A 23,762-nucleotide genomic window follows, 5' to 3' on the forward strand; every position below is an offset into this window, starting at 1 on the left:
CGAAAGGAAAAAGTTAATTAGGAAAAGAAAACAGCGGCAACGATCTAAGGAGGCACACTTATTTACTAAATACTATATCGAAATACAGGATAATACAATATAATTGAAAATTGAAAATTGAGCTAACGAATCAAGCAAAATAGGAGAGAGAATGAGTCCCGTAACCGAGAGGCCTACTGTGAAATCTAGGCGAAACGGCGAAGGCTCCCACACACTCCCCTGAACGCCAGAACTCGAAAGACGTCAGTCTAGCCTGCGACAGAGTTAATATAGTGTCCAGGTCCCGTGACCTCGTGTTGTTCTCTGGGAGATGTAGTCTTCTTCTGTAAGTTGCAGATTCAGTAAAACTATTCATGCTTTATATGATGTTATGATGTGGAATACTGATAGCAAAATTACAAAATTATTAAACTATGACATCATACTTGAAAAATTAGTCTCGGAAGAGTTTGAAATGAGCACTGTCTCGTGGATTTAAAATTGTCTGACAAGCTATAAATGAAGGGTAACGATAGATGGTGAGATATTGAGCTTAGGGGGAAAAAAAGAAGCAATGCAAATGTTTAAGCACCAGAACATTTTGACTGATGAGAAGCATTTATGAGAATTATGTAACGTCTCTGAACTTTGACCAAGTGCGGTATGGCAGCCACCACCATGCCGGACGAAGAACTTAGGAGACTGGGCTGAGAGAATAATCTGACATAAATATTCGAAACAAGAAATAATGATTATTTTTAAAAAAGAAAAAAGGCATGAAAGAAGGCAACCATTTTAAGTTAGAAATAGTGTCCTGGAAGAAAACTTGCATAATCAATAGAGTGTTTTTACCCATCTTTGGATGTCAAAAAATAATATGGGCATTTCAAGATGGGAAACATGAGGCAGGAAGCTTCATTATATAGTACGAAAAGGCATGACTCTTATTCAATAGCTCAGTTACTAGAATAAAAAAACCTGTTCACTTTTTGCATGCGTATCATTACATTTATTCTAAAATTAGACTTTATGACATATATTACTGGTCATTACTACTGTGTGAGCAAAAAATTAACCTTTGTGCACTCCACTGGCCACGTATACCCATGTGGCCATTGTCCCTTTTCTGTCCTGTAGAAATATACCAGGCTGTCTGTGCAGCAGAGGAGCCATCTGCAACTACAAAGGACAACTGTGGTATTTAACTCACTAAAATGGATGAAAGAACGAGTGTGAATTGATTAGCCATCTCATAATTTGGTAAATCCATGGACCCTTCCGTGTCTTTCTTAATCCACACTGATAAATAATTGCACTTCACAACCCCTGTCTTCATTTTATTGTGTTGCCAGCTTAAAACCACTACTGCTTAAATCAGAAACTATTATTAAAGTTCACATTTGCTGTATACTCCATTGATGTATACCGCTGTGTTTCAAAGTAGTAAGATAACCTTGGTTATGATCTAGCAGGGCCTTCATAACCTAAGGACTTTTCCAAACATAGCAGGTAGCTGTGATTCAAGCCTACAAGTGCTGTCAAGGTGATGGTATCTAGGAGTCACAACTACTGTAACAGTTTAAAAACTGCAGTAAAAACAAATCAATACCCTGACTAAGCCTACTTTTCAGATAGAAGAAAGAAAAAGTACAAAGGTGAAGACTTCACAAGGTGGATTTGTAACTACTACATGGCAGCCTATAGATATTTTTTATCCTCAGCTGTGCTTCCTGAATTCTGCTAGGTAACACTGCAGCATCCTTTATTGATTCAAACATTTTTCATTTCCATTATAATAATGGAAGTTTGTTCAGACTAAAAGTAAGTACAACAGGATCACAGGTTATGCTTCCCACTGTAATACTAATTACATGTTTTTCTTACTGCCTCTTAAAAAATAAGTGACTCTAATTTCCAAACCATCAGAAGAGTTACAAAAATCCAACAGTGGGTTTGAACAATTACTTCAACTAGTCAAAACCAGAAATTGGCTAATATACCATAAAAGCCTAGCTTATTAATTTGGTTTCTTTAACCCCCACATCATTACATGAAAGTCTGTTATTATTACTAACTTAAATTTTAGCTTTAAGAGGGTACTAACGCTGACAGAAGATTAATTTTTCAGTTTCTTAATCCAACCACAAAGAGAATAAATAACAAGCATATCTTAAAGCCTTCAAATTTTGCCTGCTTCCAGTAAGCTAGATATTTTACTGGAGAGCAAAGAATTTTTTCCCCATCTATTACTACAACGTTCAGAGTTCTAGTAGTTTTCCATCAGAGAATCTGACTGTTTTTCTTAAATAATCTACAGAAAAAACAGCTTTTATTCGCTAATAATATGTACAAACAATGCAAAATTCCAATGGACTAAAGTTCATGAAACTCAGCCCAGTCTCCAAATATGTGTGACTAGAAACTGTCACTGTTTTACTACCTGACTGGGCTAATGGGCTACAAGGTCATTCCTTACCAGAGTAACATGGTTTGCGGGGGAATTCTTCTCTCTTTGGGGTCATCAGCGCCAATGACATCTCCCATGAGTCTGGATACACCAGCCTAGGTTTAGGGATGGCTGTGCAAAACCAACCACAGATTTTCTTATGTGAGAAACAAAACACTACACAGAAAGGCAGGGTTGTTTTGTTTCTTGTTTCTGCCAACTGTGAGCTGTGCCTTCAACATAGCCCAATAATGAAGTATTCTTTCCTCACAGTTTCATCCATCTTAATACATTGCTTTTGTGTCTCAAATTCAACCCTCCTATTCTTCTGTATTTGTTGTTCTGTTCCTTCCCCCTTTTCAATGAATTTCTTTCAGCAGCTCCGTTAGAGTCTACTACCTTGCATAAAGCCAGAGAAGTGTACTTCAGTACATCACACGCAGCTGCCCATATCAGACACTTAAGTTTTGTAAAAAGCCTGTCTGCAAGCCTGCCAAATTCGAGAGAATTCTTTTTAGACAGCTCTGTTCTACAATGCAAATCAATCACTGATGTTTTTGGAGCTTCTCTGCTCCTGTGCTATTGCACAGAAAGAGTCCTCAACTGACATTTACATAGGCTATCTGAGACTGAGGCAGACAGAGTAGCTACCAGAGTGCCTTGCACTGGAGCTCAGCGAGATAGGGCAGTAAGAACCGGTTGGGAAATCAGGAGGCGTACCACCACGCTGTGAAATACCCAGAGGACTTTCTTCATGAAGCATACCTTCAGGCAAGAATGAAGTCACACATCATTTAAATGTTGTTTCATGCTTCATTTCGGGTTATCTAACCAGTTTATTTGGCCTGTTCTAAGATGTATTTCTGAAAATTATCAAAATAAAAAGAGTGCCGTGAAAAGACCATTCCAAACTTCCCACAAAAGGCTGTGTCTTGGAGTTTTGGATTTGTTCACACACACGCTCCCCTTTTATCTCAGTAGGAGTCTGAAAAAGCAGCCAAAAACATTATTTTGCTAACTAGTATCTGATCATTTTAAACAGGAATCAATAGCTTTGATTTCTTACCTTCACAATTTGACGTCCATTTTCAAGACATAAGTGAGTGTTGATGTGGGACTCCGAAGCAGCTTGCAAATAGTCCTGGAGAAGAAAGGAAATTTAATTTCATATCCTTAGTGTCATAGGATACTGAACAACACAAGAACAGTTAAACCTCCTCCTCAGGTAATGACAAACCCCAAGTTCTTTACTTGCCAAAGCTTTTCTTTGCGGATTTCATTTTTCCCTTAAGCAAACAGTACCTCTGCCATTTGAGTGATCTTTCATCTTTCTTTTTTCCTACAGTACTGATGTTTGTTCACAGGTATGATAACAATTGCAAAGTGTTGCCTCACAGGGTTGCTAACAAACTCTGCCGCTGCTCCCCTGCCAAGGAGTGCCCTGGCACAGGTGCAGAACAGCCTGCAAAAGGCTCCAGAATCTGTGAAAACTTAAGGTTGCTGAGTTTGTGAGATTTTTCAAGGTCAGATAAGAAGGAGCAAAGCAGGCTTCTTTAATAATTAGATTTGGGAAATGTAGGTAAAGAGTCTGCTCCTACTTCAACACTGTTTTTTTTTTTTGTTGTTGTTGTTGTTTTTTTCTTTTTTTGTTTTTGTTTTTGTCACAAAATACAGGGATTTTCATTTTCAAAACACCATTTCAACTTCTTTCATTGAAAAACATTGTCCAGAAGGAGCTTCATTTCCTTGCACTGCCAGCCCTGTTAAAAAGGAGAGCTTAAGCATACACTAAGGAGGATCATAAACAGCCTACAAAATCTCTCTGCATATGAAACTGGCATGAATGACTCAGAGAAACATCAGTCAGACGGAAAAAAATTGGTTCAGATACCTGTATAGGGCTGCATGCAGGGCCTCAAATAGTTTTAATTTCCATGAAATATGAAATAGAAGTGTAGCCATGCACTTCATTTTCTCAGCAAGCTCTCAATGATAACAGCAATTCATAAGCCTCGTCACTCGCAGCTATACACGCATAAGTGAATTCTACTCACTCGAGAGCTAAAAAACAGTGTCATAGACAAAAGCCGCAGTTAACAGAAAACTTTTGTTTTCCCTCCATCATTAGAGAGAATGCATCTTTAAAAAGCTGAATTGTGAGCCTTTGCACAGAGCCACAAAATAATGGTTATACAGGAAAAGCAACTCTTAGGGCATAAAAAAAAAAAACAACAAAAAACAAAAACACAACAAAAAAATAAAAGCAATTTTGATCCAAGATTTGTGCATCTTTTCCTTGAAACAGGCTCATGAGCTCAAAATACATGGCTTATTGAAATATATTTATTTTACTGAATGGCACAGCATAAAAATCTACATATCTTGTCCAAACATTCACTGAGTCGCTCCTGCCTACTAAGTGCATTATTACATGCTCTCATCCTAAACACAAACAACTGTAGAGATTTTTTCATATATCATTTCAATACTATCAAGCACACTAGATGTTACAGCCTCCATTCAGCAGCATAAATTCCTTTCCTGTATCTGAATCAGCTCTTAGTTCCACAAACAAACATGGGATCATGTCTTTGTTCAAGTAGGAGGTTAATGAGTAACAGAAGGAAAAACAAACAAAAACCCTACAAAAAAACCCTACTAGCCAGTCTGCGGATAAAACATGATCCTGTAACAGGTTTTGTGCTTAAATAAAGAGCTTCAGAGAAACAGCCTGATTTCTGAAAGTGACAGGAAAAAAGGGAAATAAAGAAACTCATGGAGTGATGTTCACATAAGAAAATACAAAACAAAACAAAACAAACAAAAAAACAGATTTAAAGCCTTAGCTTCCCTGTCTAATTTAAGTGTTACTACATTCTTCTCACTAGTATTGTCTATACACATAAGCAAGAGAAAGCAAGTTTCTGAAGGGGGTAAAGATGACAGCTCTGTTCCATAATGTATTCAGCCAAGGTGCCCTCATTCATGTATTATACACGTGGACATTTTTAATATGCAATTGCAGCTATTCAAAACCTTGCTAATGCTTCATGGGGAAAAAAAAACAGAAAAAAAAAACCAGAAAAAAAAACCAGAAAAAAAAACACAGTCTACTGAGATTTCACATATGTGGCATGTCATTTTTCCTCTCACAACTTTAAAATGAGTGGCATCTGCGCTAAAGCTGAACTGCTGTTACTAAAGAGTAAATCTACCTTTTCTGAGATGCTTGACTGAAGCTCACTAACATCTCTTTGTGTTGCGATATAGATGCCGGGTCCTGTTTTCAGAAGGAGCACTTCCAGGTTTCTGAAAGTGGGAAAAATGTCCTCAGCAGTATGGTTGACAAGAGTTGTGGCTATTGTTTATTTTTTAAAAAAGACATATTTAAATTCTTCAGATTTGTACTGCCGATGTCTTCAAGCTGTGTCTAATATGAGCTTCCAACTCAACAATTGACCTACTCTGCTCTGTTCTCTTCAGCCACCAAGAAGGATTGTTGCTTTGTTTGTTTGATTGTTCTTGCTTGTTGTAATCAACACTGAAAATATTCTTGGTATTTAGAATACTCAGACCTCATCTGTTTGCTACTAGCACAGAAAGAAGTGAGCACAGATGCACTGCTTAATTTATGTGAAATATTTTCCAAGCAAAAGATGCTTGCTTATTGATATTGTTCGGCAAGGCAATTAGAACATTAACAAGCACATAACAGCAAATTTCTAATCTATGTAAGGTTATGTATGTCATACTTCTTTCCAGGGTATTGCTAACATACAAAAATGAAAGTAAGGGGTAATATTACAGGCAACAGGATCATGTAATCTGAAATGCCTCTCACACAGACAAAGTGTACCTCAGTTTTTAAATGACAGATCTCTAGCTCATCAGAATATGAATTGTGCTAATATCTCAAAACCTTTGCCTCTATGATTAACTGTGGGTATTATAATATCCACAAGAAATAAGACACTATGGCCTGTCTTCAATTATAGGTCAGGTATTCAACGTTTGTTTAAAGAGTAGCAATCTCCTGGGTTTAGTGTCTTACTCATCTCCACTCGTCCCCTGCTAAAATGTCCTAAAGATAAATACATTCAAGGATTGTCATGGCTTTCACCCAGACCTTTCCTTTTAGGCTGGCAATTTGAAGGTCAGCACAAGGAAGCTGGAATTAACCTCTTAAACATATACTCTACAGCTGCTGGAAAGAGGGCGTCGTGGGTCTTTGTACTGCCGCTTCTGTCACAAGTGACCAGTATCGGGTCATCTCATCCAAAGGATTAGAAAGTGAATAAAAGGGTTACTGAGTATTTGTCACCTTAGGAAGAGTCACTGCTATATTGTAAATAATATTAATATTAATACTAATAAATCTTTTAACACTGCAACTTAATGGCTGCCAAATAAATACCTGATTCATGCATATGTAAAATAACAGTTGAAGTAGAAGCATGTACTGCACAAGGGAATTTGCTGCACAGGTGAAAGTTGTAATAGCTTATAAGCAGCTTTCACAGAATCACAGAATCACCAAGGTTGGAAAAGACCTACAAGATCACCCAGTCCAACCACCCACCTATCACCAATAGTTCTCACTAAACCATGTCCTTCAACACAACATCCAGTCGTTCCTTGAACACCTCCAGGGTTGGTGACTCCACCGCCTCCCTGGGTGGCCCGTCCCACTGCCTGACCACTCTTTCAGAGAAGTAGTGTTTCCTAACATCCAACCTGAACTTCCGCTGACACAGCTTGAAGTCATTCCCTCTATTCCTATCACCAGTTACACGAGAAAAGAGGCCGACCCCCAGCTCAGTACAATCTCCCTTCAGTTATAGAGAGCAATAGGGTCTCCTCTGAGCCTCTTCTTCTCCATACTGAACAATCCCAGCTCCCATAACCACTGCTCGTAAGGCCTGTGTTCCAGACCATTTACCAGCTTGACTGCCCTTTTTTGAACATGCTCCAGGGCCTCAATGTCTTTATTGCACTGAGGGGCCCAAAACTGAACGCAATACTTGAGGTGCGCCTCACCAGAGCTGAGTGCAGGGGGACAATTCTTTCTCGAGTACAAAGAAACTACCACATGAATAACTTACCTATTACCGCTGTTACATAGTATGATATATCTAAGGTATTTCACTATCTGCTTTGCAAAACTCTTTGACAGACTACAATAAAATATATTTCATACTTTAAAGCTTATACATGGTCCACCATTACTTAGTTGCACTGCTACATTTTATTGGCATTTCATCACAGGCAGTGATGCCTATGAAAATTTTTCATACAGTAGTATCAGGAAAGAATATTTTCCAGCAACAGATGTGGATTTCCTTTCCTTAGATTAAGGTAATCTGAGGTAGCTATCTTTTTAGTTATTTATTAATGAAAACGTTGTACAGAGTTAGGGGAAATTAACAGCACCTGACTGAATCTCTGCTGTAATGTGATATTGCAGATATCACGGTCACTATACGCACAGCAAAGCTGATATTTAGCTCACAGGCTTTACTATTTGAATCACCTAAGGGCAGAACTAACACGCTGGCACACAGGTGAAACTGCATTGAAATATACACCTCAGCACAGTCAGCTGCATCCTTGGGCCATGAAAAAATTGTTAATCACATACTGCTAGATGTTTCTGATAACACAACTGAACGCAAAAGCTATGTTCTGCTTTGGGCAAATATGGTAAGTAAAAAACCATGTTTACAGTTTCTGTATTTCTTAATTTGAAGTTCATTTTTTCTTCTAGAGAAATAGCATAGGAATATAAACAAAACACACGGCCGGAATTTCTGTTACAAACATCACTTCTGTTGATTATTGGCATTCTTGGCAGGATCAGCACAGAAGTCCAGGAACATATTTTTAAGAGTCATCAGATTTTTACTCAAAATGGACTTTAGACTATAAGCAGCACTCACCCCTTGCCCAAAAGATAGCCGTGGTTTCCCTTTCCCTTCTACTGCCACCAAACGTACACATTATCTTTGCACTAAATGGCAAGGAGCGCAGATGAGTTACAATCATAAATAGATGAGGTGAACATGACACAGGCTATGTGATAGTTATAACGTCTAATGGTGGTGGATCAGATTTCTGATTTTATCACTTCCTCTTGTACGTATTTGAAGAAGTAGTTGATCTGCATTTTCTGTGTCTCATCACGTATAATCTGTAGATAACTGTAAAACTCACTCAAGAGTTTTTCACCTTTGAAAGAGCAAGAGCACTCAAGAGCATTTCACCTTTGAAATTCTCCAGTTGAAGATGCTAAGCGATGTAACTACCCTTAAAAGCCTTAAATTTTCTTCTTCTCGCTATGCAGAATTTGGTGCATTCTTGAAATAGCTGCAGTCAGCACCCACAGTTTCATTTTTCCAGGACAAGAGACCTACACATGCTGTTGCATGTGTACGGAACCTGCTTCTATTAAAACTGTGTACCGTGAGCTGCCCTGATGAAAGGCTTATCAACACCCAGGGAAGCTGGGCCACATATATCAAGCTGGAATGAGGGCTGGTTTAAAAGCACCATCTGTCTTGTACAGGACATACAGCTCTTGTCATGATGGCAGGGATGATTCTGTATTTGCAGGTCATTATTACCAGGCTCAAAACACAAGTTCCAGTTCAGCAAAATCAAGCTCTCTAAATTATCTTACATCGCACAAAACTTTGTTCAATCTTTGGAATGACTTCTTCATTAAGAAATCAATCACCCATTCATCTGGAAAGACAACCTCTTATGCTAACTGGAGGATTTTCAAACAAATAACTGCACGCTTGATGGCCCACAAGATCCTAAAAAATATCTCACAAAGGAACAGCTACCCAACCATATAGAAGCTCTGGAGGTTCCCCACATTCGGTCTTCTATCATAATATACAAAATGCGTTAGGATCACAGTGCGGATATTGCTGCTTAGTATGCAGATTCGTATAGTCTCTTTGCACCAGTCCTTCCCTCTGTTTTGCTATTTATGTCCTGTTCCTTGCCTTCTACCCAGATTGCAAGTTTTCTAAGTGAGAACTAGACAGTGTCCGTATCTCCTGGGTGCTATAACATGTGAATAATAATTATGCCAATACTATCTAGTCAAGAGAAAAAGTAGGACTGGCAGTCAGAGACCAATGCAGTCAGATGAGCAAATATTATAATGATACTTTAAAATGACACTGATGCTCTGCCAGGGCAACATAAGTGACATCAGAGGACTTCGGAAATTTAATGCAACTCCAGTGAATAAGACAGAAAAAAAAGCAGAGAAAAAGACCACGAACTGGAAATTAGGAAGCATCTTGTTAGCTTTGCCATTTAAAGTAGGGTACTAAGAAGAGGCCAAGGCAGGCATCGCAGCTAAACCACAGGAATTCATGAAACACATCACTTCAGCTTTACTTCGGCTGAATTGTAGAGAGAAATCTAAATACTTCAGTGAAGTTTCACATCACTGGGATATAGGATTTAAAATTCTAATGGTATTAATGATACATTCCTGGGATGCATTATTCTTTAGTGTATCCTAAAATATCAACTATTTCCACTGACAGTAATCCTTGAAGAGAGAAGAGCTCATTTGCAAGGTCCAAACCGATGAACTGTGATGCAGGTTAGCATTTATTATCCTTTTTTATCTGGATTTTGGAGATGCTACTACTGTGGAATTCCAACATAGACAAAAGATTTACAAACTATTATTTGAAACATGTAGGGAAAGATAGACATAACATGAAAAATCTTAATCTCGGTGATTTAAATTTTGAACCAGTTATATCCCGGAAGCTCAACTGAGAAAACTGGAGAAAGATCCATTTCAGAGCTGCAATTGCAACAGCAGTGTCACAACCTAAAACTAGCCTTACAAATCCTGTAACCAGCTTTGTTCTGGGCATCTTGCTGGGATGCGAGATGGATGATTCTCATTTCTGTTGTGGCATATTTCACTATTTAACCCTGACCAGCTTCCAGGCAAAGAGAACTGATGTGGTCACTTAGTTACTTGAAATACTTAACCAAAACTTTCTGCTTACAGTGGAAGTCTTTCATGAAAAGCTTTGTCCATCTTAAAAGAGAACTCACAAAGCATGATGGTGGCCATTAGAGAGTGGGAAGATGAATGCGAATCGCTGCCTGTGAAGTGCTGCCTCGTCTGTCTCAGGAGAGCAGCTGCCAAGCACACTCAAGAAAGAAATCTGAAATCAGACATCTGTATGTGCACTGCGTCCACCATGTTTGCTCAGAGGAGAGAGAACCATATGAAGCAAGACAGCAAAGGTGAAATCCAGCAAGACATCCTACTTTATTGCCATGGCAACCCCACCCTGATGAAAAGTAGAAAAACAATAAAACATCTTTAGAAAGAAAAAAAAAATAAATCAGTCGCATCTACCGAGGGAATTCAGGAAGATGCAATTTAAGGAAGAGCCCGACATTTCCACCATTTGGTAACTATTTGAAACAACAGCATGGCTACAGCTTTTGCAAGCTGCAGAGTTAAAACATATTGTACTTGATAAATTATTTAGTTTGTTTAGCAGCTGAATTCTGAATTATAAGTGAAAGCTGTAGTTACAGATTAGAATCTTTAATGCTGCTGTAGCCTAACAGAGTATTACTGTTATGATTTTCCTTGATGTCTTCTGACATCTGTCACCCTTAAGCACTATAATCACCTTTCCTGCATTTGACTTTCAAGAACTGGTGAATGTGGATGCATGCCTTATACAAGCATATGTCTGAGTCTGCATGTGTGCACATAGAGTTTCAGGCTTTGATGGCTGCCGTATCTAAATTCATTATTGATTTTCATGTGAATTGAAGGAAATTAAGTACAGGGTCCATATGGACCCTGCTGAGGTCAGGTAGCAGAAATAAAACATCTGCCACTAAAGAAAGTGGTGACATCTCTCAAACCACGGTAATAATGAGGGACCGATACAATAAGAAAAGGATGCTCTGTGCAAGCTGCCAAAGGGGCAGCGCTGGGACAGATGGAAAAGGCTTACACAAGGCAGTTTGTCTGCACAGCTCCTGTGGGAGTTAAAACTGCTCTCGTTCCCTCTCTCCAGAAGGCTCCTGAAATGGAATAGCCACACTAATATCATCTTCCCACTCCCTGCACTGAAGTCTTCCAGTGCAGCAGAGGCTTTACTGGCACAGGAAAGTGTGCTGTTCTCCCTCAGCTTTAGGGAATCTGATTTAGTATAGTTGTCTGTGCTAAACATAATCCTTTAGATTTCATTCGTTATTTGCAAATGTAGGTTTTTTTTCTTTTTTTTTTTTCTTTTGTTTTTAACTAATTTGCACGGGCAATGGATAATCTAATTCTTTATAAGCAAGTGAGAAAAGCAATAAGACTATATAACAAAAATCCATTTTCAAAACTAAATATATTATTTTCTGCTTTAGACAGCGTATATCTGCATGGCTGTTACTGTTAGTATTATGGTGGCATCCAGATTTCTTAATTCAGGTTATAATTCCTGCTTACAAGGTGGTAGATACAACAAAGAACAGGAAAAGAAAAGTTTAACTTATGATAGGGTACGTCTGTGAGAACTGTTCGTAGATCACTTGTTTGCCAGATCATAACTTTACACAACCACTCCCCACTCTCCATTTACATAAGCGGACAGGTAGATCAACCTTCCTCCTTAGCCCTGTCTGTTCATATCACATGGAGACCATGTGCAGTTTCTCCCTGGCTCTTCAGTATTGATGCAGATGCTGATGCCCCAAAGCGGAGAGAGAAGGAAGCGTTCTCCAGGAACAGCTCACAAGGACAAGTCTGCCCCACCACATAAAATATGAATCTCTGCAATGGCAGTGTGCAGCACCAATGGCAGATGTTCAAAAAGGAGTTATAAAACACAGTCAGCCCCATCATGAAGACAATCTGGCAAGTGTGCAAATACATATTTGAATGCAACAACAAATCAAATAGAATCTCAGAATCACGTTGGCTGGAAAAGATCTTCAAGATCCTCAAGTCCAGCCGTCAGCCTGGCCTACCAAGTCACATCACTGAACTATGCCCCTTAGTGTCACATCCACACATCACCTGGGTGCCTTCACAAATGGTATTGACCCCATTGCTTTCCAGAGCAGCCCATTCCAATGCTCAAACATCCTTCTCCACTAATAAATTCTTTCCCACATCCAATCTAAACTTCCCTGGATACACCGTGAGGCTGTTTCCTTGTGCCTTATCACCTATCAGCTGAGAAAAGGAGTCTGACACCCTTCACGCTGCAATCTCCTTTCAGGTAGTTGTAGAGAGTGATGAAGCCTCCTCTCAGTCCAGTTGTTCCTTATGACTCATTTTATAGTCCTCCCAATGCTCTTCTCTGCACATGCTTGAGCAACTCAATATCCTTCCTGTAGTGGGGGACACAGAACTGAATGCAATATCTGAACTTTAATCTCTTTGTAACTGGAAGGATGAAGAACTCTGTACTGTAGTAAATTCATACTTTTTTTTTCCTCTTCGAAGGGAGGCTATGTCCTTTAATCTTCACTACATTCATCAGAAACTATGTCAAAGTTTAACACAACACTGCTTTAGTGTACAAGGTAAAATAACATTACAATCATGAGAGTTTGAAATAAATTTCATGTGCCTATAAACAATAACCCAGCAGGTGGCGCGCGCCACCCCTATGATGTGAAAAGCACACAGAGAATTTTCTTTGAAATAGCAGCAATTCAGGAATGTGCTTACTTAGAAAAATTACAAAGATGACATACCTCCTAGTACGAAAGAAAAAATGTTTGGGCTTTTTCACAAATAAATCATCCATGCAGGAAGGAAACCTGTGCACTCTGGCAAAGGTCGCCGAGACCTTGGATAATTCGCCAGAAAAGATAACACCAATTATTAGAAAATAATTAACTACGGCTCAGACTTCCTTCATTGAGGATATAGCAGGAAAAGCTGTCTCCCCACAGTGTGTGCATCACACTTACTAATATTAATGAGATATGGCTTCCCGTATTTCTCATCAATATTAATGAGAGATGCACGTGCCACTAATGTTAATGGAGAATACACATGCGTGTAACTCCCATTAATGATCATTAGGTACCCACAGGAGAACCCTCATTAATACTAATGAGTGTTGCACGTACATGAAATTCCCCTCAGTATTAACCAGAGATCTATGTGCATGTATTGTCCATTAGAGTTAATGAGAGATACACATGCGTGTGGCTGAAACTGTCATTAATGTTAATGCATTGTGTGCAGGAACTGACACAAGAAGATACTTTATCTTGATAACCAAAACTTGCCCTTTGTTTGGATACTAGTTCATCTTCAGAAAACGCATTGCTTTCTATTAATAATCTAGTTCAGGTATTGCTGCTGTGACCACGAATCCAAATATTCTGCAAAATTAAGACAAAATGCAGAGATCTGTTTTTCACATGATGTGAAGTCTCTATGTCGCAGATGAGAGCACAGCAATTTGCATATTTACAGTGGGGTCAGCATGCAGGGCGGCTGAGTATACACTTTGCTTCTATGGGATTTGATCAAAGTTGTATTTCTTAATTGCAATTAATTTACCTAAGGCTGTACTCTGCTAGGTGAGTAGGTAGCTGTGATATGCCTTGAACTTAGGTCCTGCCAGCTGTCTTCCCACTAGATGATCTCAGAAGGCCTGTGGAGTTTGTGGTAATTTTTGTTGGTCTTCCCTAACTAATTAGGGGATGCATGTGAAAAGTGATGAGTGGACTTGGACTTACATTGTATCCTTCAGCAAAATGAGCTAGTAGAACTTACGAACTGGAAATGCCCTGCATCAGCTGCAGAATTCTCTGTTCCTGAAGAACTCTGCTATTTTCCAAATCCACCTCTTTATGGAAAAATTGTCTGTGAAGGTACTAAATTTTGTTACATATATTTCACAACATGCAAAAGCCAATACATAAACAATAAGGATGGAAGACCTCAAAGTGTTAAAGTTTTGATCAATGCTGGGGAAAAAAAAAAATTTTTAAGAACAAGGGTAGAAGAGATTTTAACACTGTATATCATGTCTTAACCTTCCAAAATCTCAGAGCTTCTGGCCTACAGCACTCTCCTTCTCTACTGACAAATAGCTTGTACAGTCACTTGTTCCTTGTAAAACAAATATAGTATAACAGCAAGGTAGAACATCAGACCTACTTTGCACTGTATACATGGCTTCTTAAACACCTAGGATTGTGGGAATAAGCATCTATTGTTCCACAACAGGATTTACTTGTAAAGACTAGGAGATATGTGCTCAAAAAGAACTTGATGGTTCAATCAGCTGCATATTTGTTAGAAAAACAAACCCTCTGCACTGCTATAGCATTTATGCTCAAAAAACCCAAAAACTTAATGCCACTGTCTGCATCAGAGAGGGTCCATCTGCACAGTACACTCATGACTTCGATCTAATCTATGTGATCTAAACAGTAACTGTTCCTCACCCGTGCCCATCCCACCTAGCTCACACATCACCTGGTTATGCCAGCACTAGTTATGGAGCTGTACTTTTAATGAAATCACTAAAGCTAATTGGTATAGAGAAAATACACAGTACTAGGATGCTCTACTGGGTTCACTGCTTTTCATTTTACCGGATCTTCTGAATAATCCATTTAGAAAGAAGATCTGTATAAATGTAACCGAGTGGGGCTAAAGACAAATGCACAAGGGCAGAAACAAGCATTTTGGAAAAAAAACACGTCTTCCAAAAAAGGAAAATATCTCACCAACCTATGTCCTCAGCTCCACGAATGGAGCACACAACTTCCAGCAGAAACGCAGCGTTCTTGACTTCCCAAGGATTAAGACCACACAATGGGAGAAGAGCAGAGGTGAAAAAGAGAAAGAAAATAAAACAAACAAACAGCAACAAAAAACACAAAGTAAAAAAGCTGAAAATCCATGGCTTCTTTTTCCTGTTATTTTTATAGATGCCTCATCACACTCACCTGACCTTAATTGCTTCAGTCCAACCAACCAGAAAGCAACGGGTTCCAAGCTAGGTGAGCAAACACAAAATGGAAATAAAGCAATCCCAAGCCTAAACAAAATGACCACAATATGAGCCCCTGGAATAACATGTGCTCCAGTCTAGGAATGAGGAATTTAAATTGGCTCTGGGTTTCACATTAACAGCAGACTAAGGACTAAGAAAAGCCTATCACAGAAACATGACTTAAAGCATTTTCCTTTCTAAGCATGTAACCTTTGTTTACAAATTTGCAGCTGTGGGGCTCAGCAGCATAATCAAGTGTGCCTGATTGTAATTAAGGGAGTAAAATTTGAATATGCAAACTTCTCTCTTACAGGGCATTAGCCTTGGTAATGTCAACAGTATTGAAAGAAATAAGAAAAAAGAAAAGGCAGAAACAAACAAACAAACAAACACTAATCAATTTTGTTTTGCTAACGTGAGGGAAAGAGCAGAGATGACAATATAAAACGCTTCCAGCGATACAACTAAAATGCACTGAGAGTCCAATCTAGCTTTTAACCTAAAAGGTGTTTTCATGGCTAATATGGGATCCTCACCCTGTCACAGCATCTAAGATAACTCAAGCTGTGGCTTTGCCACTCTGCAGGAAAGCCAGGCAGAGGTGAAAAGCCTTGCAGTCTTTAGTAGCTACTGTTCACAAAAGTGCCTCTCTCCCCAAAACATGTTTGTAAGTAAACATCTGTACCTAGGACACTTCTAGGATGTTACAGCTTTGCTTTTGGGTCGCTAAGAAACATGCAGATCCTCAGTGGGGAATACTGAAAAGAATCAGTGAAAGACAAAGGTCAATAGCTGTCAGAAAAATACATTAAATTCTTTGTGTTTAAGCTAATGTTATTAAGGCATTCATAGATAAACCTCAAAAACAAATATTTCAAGCAAGCATGAAGAGACTACTGGAAGCTGGAGGGAACTGGGCTTCTTTCATGCCAGTTTAACTGTAAGCTCCTCCAGGAATCTTTGGACAGTGGTGTAATTCCCACCTTCTCATCTCCAAAAGGTTTTCATTTTTTAAAGAGTAAGACAGAAGCCTGGCACAATGTAAGACTGCTTGGAGCAATCTGATATTCCATTCAGGTACTTGAGAGACTTAGGGAACCAGTCCTCAGAGCACAGTTAAAAAGCATGCCATGAAGATCGCTGTATCTATATTAACATAGGGGCTGCAATATACTAGAAAATACTGTACAACATAACAGGCTCCAGAGAAGCCACTATGGCCCATTGAGTAAAATACACCCTTTCAGAATTACTCAAATAAATATTTACAAAATAGGCCAAAGAAACCAGACTTAGTCTATTGAATAAACACTGCAGTAAGCTTCAGAGCCGTTCTGGTCTACTGCGTAAATAACAGAAAGTATTAAAATGGTCCGAGCATGTATTTTCACAATGTGACGCAATTGCTTCAGAGGAAATGCTTGTGTCAATTCTCTGGTCTATCCATGAGGGATTTCCTTTCTTTTCCTCTTTGCTACACCATTTAGCCTATTGCATATACATTTGCATAATGATGTACAGTTCTTTCAAGACCCTAGACAATTCTGCAATAAACTTACCCCACACTCAAGCTGTTTAGTTGCTGTAGCTTTAGGTACTCAGTGACTATTTTAACAGAGAGTAGAGAGGGGAAAATGAAAGGCGATGATGAGAGAGGCAAAGATATTTTCTAGCAAATTGGGAAGAGTTGAAATGGTCTCTCTCTGCCTATTTCGGAATATAGCTTTCCCTTTCTTTAATGTTCTGTTTTGCAATTTGACTCTTTTTTCCTAAATCTAAACTGCAAGAAAGCCTTTTCATAACACTCCATTCTGCTTCATGATAGAGAGAAAAACCGTCTCGATCCCTGCCCATCGCTAGGCTCAGTCATAATTTTATTTCATCCTATGACTTCAAAGGGCTTACAGAGAATAACAATAATCAGGATTCTGATTCACCTTCTCTGCGAAATACAATAAATTAGGACTGTGCAAAGAATTGATTCCCACTGTCTGTTAACAAGAAGTTTGTTTTTAATTATCTAGGATCTGACTACCGATAACTGACAGATAATTTAACAGGGCTACATTGTTCTCACATCTCTAAATCTGGAGATACTCATCTAGATGACACAACTGCAACTGTGAGTAGAATATTAGTATGTGAAATGCTTTTATGGCCTGTCCCAAGAGTCATGCTGAGAGTTTCCTCAAGGAGGCACCCCTGATTCTTTCCCACTTCCACAAAAAGCAGTGAGCTGGCGCCAGGGAGAGCCACTGCACTGAACACATTGAGTAACCCTGCTCACCAGGGAGGCAGGTAGGTGTTCCAGTACGTGGAGCTGCACAGAAAAATACAAGGTATATTTCAAGCAGTCCTACTAAGACAGCTTTCCAGCAATTACCAGAACCATTTTATAATTTAAAAGGATTTACTGATATTTAAAGGATTTCTGATACAGAAAACAATACTTCTGGTATTGAAGAAACACCGATTTTGAAAAGAAAGCTGAAACAATTTCTGGGATCACACCCTCTGGTAATTTTGCAGATTCTTTTACTGAGAAATGATTTTATCACTATCTCTAGGGTTTCTCCACACAGAAGCAATGGTAAACTCTCTTTAGCTCCTTGGTAAAACAAGACAGTCCAAGGTGCTTAACCAGCTGTAGAGTGAGGCTGTAAATTATTAATGACCATTTGTGGACTTTTTATTTTAATACCTTGCTACAAATAATACAACATTTACTAATATGGCAACTTTTCTAACAAAGAAATCAAAGACTTTGTGTTTCTCTCCTGTGAAGAAGATAGGTGTTTTTTCAGATGATAGATGATCAAAATTGTTATGGAAGAAGGCATGTATTCATACATTCCTATATTACAGCTAAGCAAATGATTTAAGGCTATCTGTCATGATAGTGTGGAAGCAGTTCCACCTATGTGCCGAGTCTATCAAACCGCAGTGTTTCTCAACACTAAAAATTACATTAGTTCTTCCACAGACAGCAGCTTAATTTAGCAGAACTCCTGCTTTGCTCTTGACTGAACCACAGGCTGAGGAGACTTACTGAATTCAAATGAAAGTGTCTACTTGGACCCATCTGTGCTTGAAGCTGAGTTTGCAAGGCTCTGACAAGGAAACTCACTGAAGAGAGCCACGTGCTTGCATATGCCCTCCAAAACCCTGAAGTCTTCCACTAGGGAAAACTGGGGGGAAGATGCACCGCGGTGATCTTCATCAAACTCATAACTGGATGGCATGGCAAAGCACTTACTCACCTATGATGAGCTCAGAAACGTCAAGCGAGAACTATTGCCACGAGCATTTCAGTGCAACATTCAAAGAAAGTGAAGCTGTGCTGGCAGGCTGCCCCTGCTCTCAGCCGGTGCACTGAACTCAGCCAACCTGAATTGAGCCACCCGAGGATCCAGGAGAATACACTTCTTCATCTTGGTCTCACAATTCGCATGTTAAAAAAAAACAACAATAAACAGTTTCGTATTTCACATACATTTGTCACCAGGCTAAACAACACTTTATTTGGAAGAATCTAAATCAGGCCTCTTACGCAGAACATATGCCAATACCATCTTCATTAATGAACGGTTATTACTATACACTGTCATCAGTTTCCAAGGAAATCGACCCAATAATGCAGCTATCTCTATTCAGCATGTCCCAATTAAGCATACAGCAATAATATTCTACATACATATAAGCCATTCATTCTCAAGCACTTCAGTGATTATACAGCGCACAGATACCACTGTGATGAGTGTATTATAAATGCCCCCATGTAGTCACGCTGAACCACAGCAGCTTTTCGAGTGGAAAGTGACAGCCTACTGGCAGTCTGCTTTCTGAGCTACCGTGGATGAAGATACAATGCTGCAGTGTCCCTGATATAAACCCACAATATTAAAATAATAATAATAGTGGTAATGATGATGATGAAATCTTGAGTCTTGGAATATCTCTTGGGCAGAAAGACCTTTAGTTTTAAATCTAATCAGCATAAAACCACGTAATATAATGCACAGAGCTCAATCAATTTAATTTGAGAAAACAGTCAAAACTTCTATTCCTATACATAAATCCGCAGATCCTGAAGATTAAATATTTCAAAATCTGTTATTTGGACCACTAAGCTCCTTTTACCAGTGACTGAATGTTGAATTATTGTTGGAGGCACTTTCACCCCTTAGCAGCTAATTTCACTTTTATTTCCTCCTTCTATTGTAGGAAGTATTTCTGACTAATCACTTCATTTTCCTGGTTATAATTGTCTGCTTTAGAAATGCAGAGTATATTTCATCTCCAGCTACATCTTTTTCTTTTTCTAAACAATGGTGGGAATGAAAATGAGATATTGAATACTTAGCTATTACCTTTTTCTATAACAGTTTTTAGCAATAGTTTATAGACATTTGCATCATCTTGTTTAACCCAGATGTAGTCTATATAGACATACCCCCTGTCCATGACAATGCTCCTCCCACGAAGTTTGCCTGGGATAGTACTCACTTTAAGCTCTTGAAGTAGCAGTGGTTTAATAACCAGCTCAACTACTTTCTGTAAACAACCCTTTCCAGCTGTCCTTTTAAGCAAAGATTACCATCAACTAACAGAGTATAAACTACTTGTTTAGGTGATCCTGTTGTCAGTTTGAGGCACACAAGGCCAGGTTGCATGGGGCCCTGGGCAGCCTGATCTTGTGGGGTGGATGGCAACCCTGCCCATGACAGTGGGGCTGGAGCTCAATGATCTTTAACGTTCCTTCCAACCTAAGCCATTCTCTGATCCTATGATTTCCCCCTGACACCCCATAGGAAATCTAGTTTGTTGTGTGTCTTCATTTTTTTTTCCCCCTTCCAATCCCCAACCCCCCTGCCCCCCTTTTTTTTAAGGTCAAGGACACTTATAAGTCTTTGCAGACCTACTGGTTTCTTTCGGAGAGGTCTGTTGTCAGTTCCTCCAAATTTCTGCTGCATTTTGCAAATCCTCATAAAATACTGTGGGCGAAAAGCAATAATTTAAAATGCTTTCATAGAGAGAAGTTCAGTCAGATCACGTCTCTTATTGCCATTCTCTTGTTATTTAAAGATGGATGAAGAGGTATTGCTCAAACCTGCTAAAATAAAAATGTTACTTTTGAGAAGGACTAAGTTCAGAAAGCCGTTTAAGCCCTACTTATCTTTAGCATATGCTTACCATTTGGTGCACAAGGGACTTAATTCACTCTCACTTATCATGTTGTTGTGGAATAGAGACATTTCTCAGAATTGAAGCTGAAGTACTGCGAAGTTTAGCCTCCGAGGTGAATGTTTTGGAAGGTTAATAGCCTGTGGAAATAGAAGAGCCCTATGTTATGTTTAGTACTCACTTCGGCTGAAAGATGAAATAGACTCGCTTCACCTAGGCACTGAAATGCAGCCACCTGTGGGGAGTAATGTGCAGCTCTTTAGAGCAACAGTGCAAAACCATTTAAGTAGGAAGTGAAGCGTTATTCCTCAGTCCAAAGAGACTGTTTGCCATTGTTGTAACAGAACAGTATGACATTTTTCTTTGGGTGGAAGGCACTGTTTTTTGCAATGCTGTATTTCAAAAGGATTTAATTTTGGATACACAGAAAATGGGACTGTGCCACCAGTTAATCAATAGCTCAGCGCCATAAACCGGTCTCCCTGCCCAGCACTGGAAGAAACCAGCAGAGGCAGGGTGAGGACAAAGGGAATGTTACTTAATGTGAGTGCCTACCTAGGAGGGTTAGCTATTTAAAATCAGTTTTAATATCGAACCCTTAAAGAGAGCCTCACATTTAGTACTTCTGCAATAGATCGAGATCAATGTGTAGTTTCTATACCACGAGTTTCTTTCTTTTCTGTCAGAATTTGCTCTCTCTACATAAGTAAGCGAATACCTCCTATAAGTTCAAGTTAAACTTTGATTGAAATTTCAACCAAGCCAAATCTATACACTTTACAATTCACCTTTACTCTGCCAAGTTAGAATTCAAAGGAGAAAGTCAAAGTCTGGGAAAGAAATCTGCAAGAAGGAAGGTACCACAACGGCTTTGTGGTTCTGCAGAAACCTGCAGACAGCTAACGAGAAAAATTCTAATTCTCTGAGATGATTATTTAAAGGAAACCACCTATTGTCTAAGTTTATTGTTTTAGCTGTGGTTCTTTCCTCCCCTCGGCTTCTCTTCCCTTAAGCTCAAGGAATTTAACTTCTCCAGATTCTCACTGCTACCACTGCCAGCCATCGCCATTCCAGCACACAGAAGAGGAAGCACTGGAGTGGCTTAATAACTGTAATAGTACAAAATAATAAAATTCTGGGTTGCTCAAATCTCCCTACTTGTTAGACACACTTTGGCCTGAAGGTGGCAACATTGAATAACATTCTAAGGAAAGAACCTTCACATACAGATGCCTTTAATTAGAGGTTTATGTTTTTTATCAATTCTCCTCTCCCCCATTAGTTTTTCACAATGCATTGAAAAAGAAATAAGATGGGGGTCCTGTAAATTCTTTTGAAATAATCTTATCTGCACATTATGCAAATTTATTTGCAAATTAATATAATATAACAAACACTATATGCCAACCCGTCCATCCCTTCCATACAAAAGCTATTCTTAAAAACGATATGCCATGTGTTTCTTTTGGTAATATTACTATCAGTATATGCTCTTCACTCTGAATGTAAATCAGTGTGACCTAATTGGACGTTGACTTATTTCACCTCACTCTGTAAATGTTATGCTTTGGGAGGTGAGCCATTGACTGGGCAATAAAATGTGGTACTCTGGGCAATTCTTTGCACAGGGAAACCAGGTGAGAACCCTGCATGCCAACAGGTGAAGCACTGTGGCTTTATGTGACTCAAGATGGGCAGCTAATCGGCAAAGGAGTTTGTTCCAGAGTGCTCTGTGGAGACCGTAAGGATTGAGGGACTTAAAATATTACTTCTGATTTCTTTAATAGTAATTAAAAGGCAATCCCCTCCTACAAGTGGGTATTGAACTGCATCATTTGCAGATTTCCATGGTGTTTAGTGACTTTACCTTTGGCTTCTGTAAAATTCACTGCTTTCTGCTTATCCCGTTGATTACTGTCCTATTGGCAACATGAAAGAAGGTTTTTTACATGGAATCAAAATAACATTTTACACAGTCCTTGCAAGTAAAGACAACATGTGCACTACTGTGAGCATTCCCTACCAGCAAACAGTGGAAGCTAAAATAAAGAAACTTACCCGAGGCAGCCAGCAGACAGACAAAATCCCCAAAGACCAGAGGCCAGTAACTATCTGTTGTGGTTTAACCCGGGGGGTACCTTGGCACTGCTCAGTCATTCTCACTCGTTACCTCCTGCCCAGTGGGATGGAAGTAAGTAGTACTTGTGTGTTGAGATAAAACTATATACTAAGAGAGAAAAAGAAAAGGATAACAGTTTGAATATATGTATATGCATGTATATACATATATATATGAACGTATATAAGAAGTGATGCACAAGCAATTGCTTACCACCCTCTGACCAATGCCCAGCATGCCCCTGAACAGCAAAAGGAAGAGCTGAAATCCCATCCCCTTCAAAACTCCTTCCACAGGATATCATATGGTATGGAATATCCCTTTGGCTAGCTTAAATCAGCTGTCCTTATTCTGCTCCCTCCCAGCTCCTTGAGTCTTCCACTGAGAGTGGCCTCAGCTCTGTGCAGCGCTGCTTAACAGCACCTATAAACATCAGTGTGTTATCAACACTGTTTTTCTCCTTGAACCAAAAGCATAGCATCATACCAGACAATCTGATGAAAATAATTCCATTCCAGCTGAAACTAAGACACAATTGTATTAAAAGTGGTTAGGAAAGAAAATCACCAGCTGAATTTGCCCTGTCTAGAGAAAAAAGTGACAAAATACAACAATGAGTACTTAGGAAGAATTAACAAAACTAAGTTGGAGGCTGCTGTGGGAAGGCTGTTGGCAGCATAGGGAAAGCAGGTAGAAGTATAGTAATAGCTCAAAATTACTGAAGGGAAAAGTGTAGATTAAATAGTATCAAATGAGCGAACAGGGAAGTAATACAGCTGAAAGGGTCACTGATTTCAAGGCAAATGTTAATCTCGGAGGATCGTAGATCATGTCAACCCTCATTGTTTGCAGAGTTTGGAGTAGGGGATTCCAGAGGTCTTCTCAAGTCTAATACCTATGGGTTAGATCACTGCTCGTTATGGTAATAACTTATGGAGGAGTGCTTCACACTGAGAACCCTGCTTCCAGAGGGGCTGCCCTGTGAAAGCAAGCCAGGAGCTTGGCT

The 23,762-nt window shown here is 39.2% G+C and overlaps 1 long non-coding RNA gene across 5 annotated transcripts; it reads right to left on the bottom strand.

Annotated features, from left to right (window-relative positions):
- Positions 1-368: 368 nt before the first annotated feature.
- LOC107317082 lies at positions 369-22,862 on the bottom strand. Of its 5 annotated transcripts, none has more exons than XR_004308223.1 (6): positions 22,696-22,862; positions 20,647-20,777; positions 20,372-20,566; positions 3,492-3,566; positions 3,191-3,288; positions 369-2,557 (listed from the first exon to the last, which is right to left on the bottom strand). It is a non-coding gene; the product is annotated as an uncharacterized LOC107317082 (long non-coding RNA). The 5 variants fall into 5 exon arrangements; XR_004308225.1 differs by lacking the exon at positions 22,696-22,862 and adding an exon at positions 20,873-21,025 and having other exon boundaries at positions 20,372-20,563; XR_004308226.1 differs by lacking the exon at positions 22,696-22,862 and adding an exon at positions 20,873-21,025 and having other exon boundaries at positions 20,376-20,566.
- Positions 22,863-23,762: the final 900 nt, after the last annotated feature.

This window comes from Coturnix japonica, chromosome 8 (genome assembly GCF_001577835.2).
Source record: "Coturnix japonica isolate 7356 chromosome 8, Coturnix japonica 2.1, whole genome shotgun sequence".
In the NCBI taxonomy this organism is placed as follows: Eukaryota; Metazoa; Chordata; class Aves; order Galliformes; family Phasianidae; genus Coturnix; species Coturnix japonica.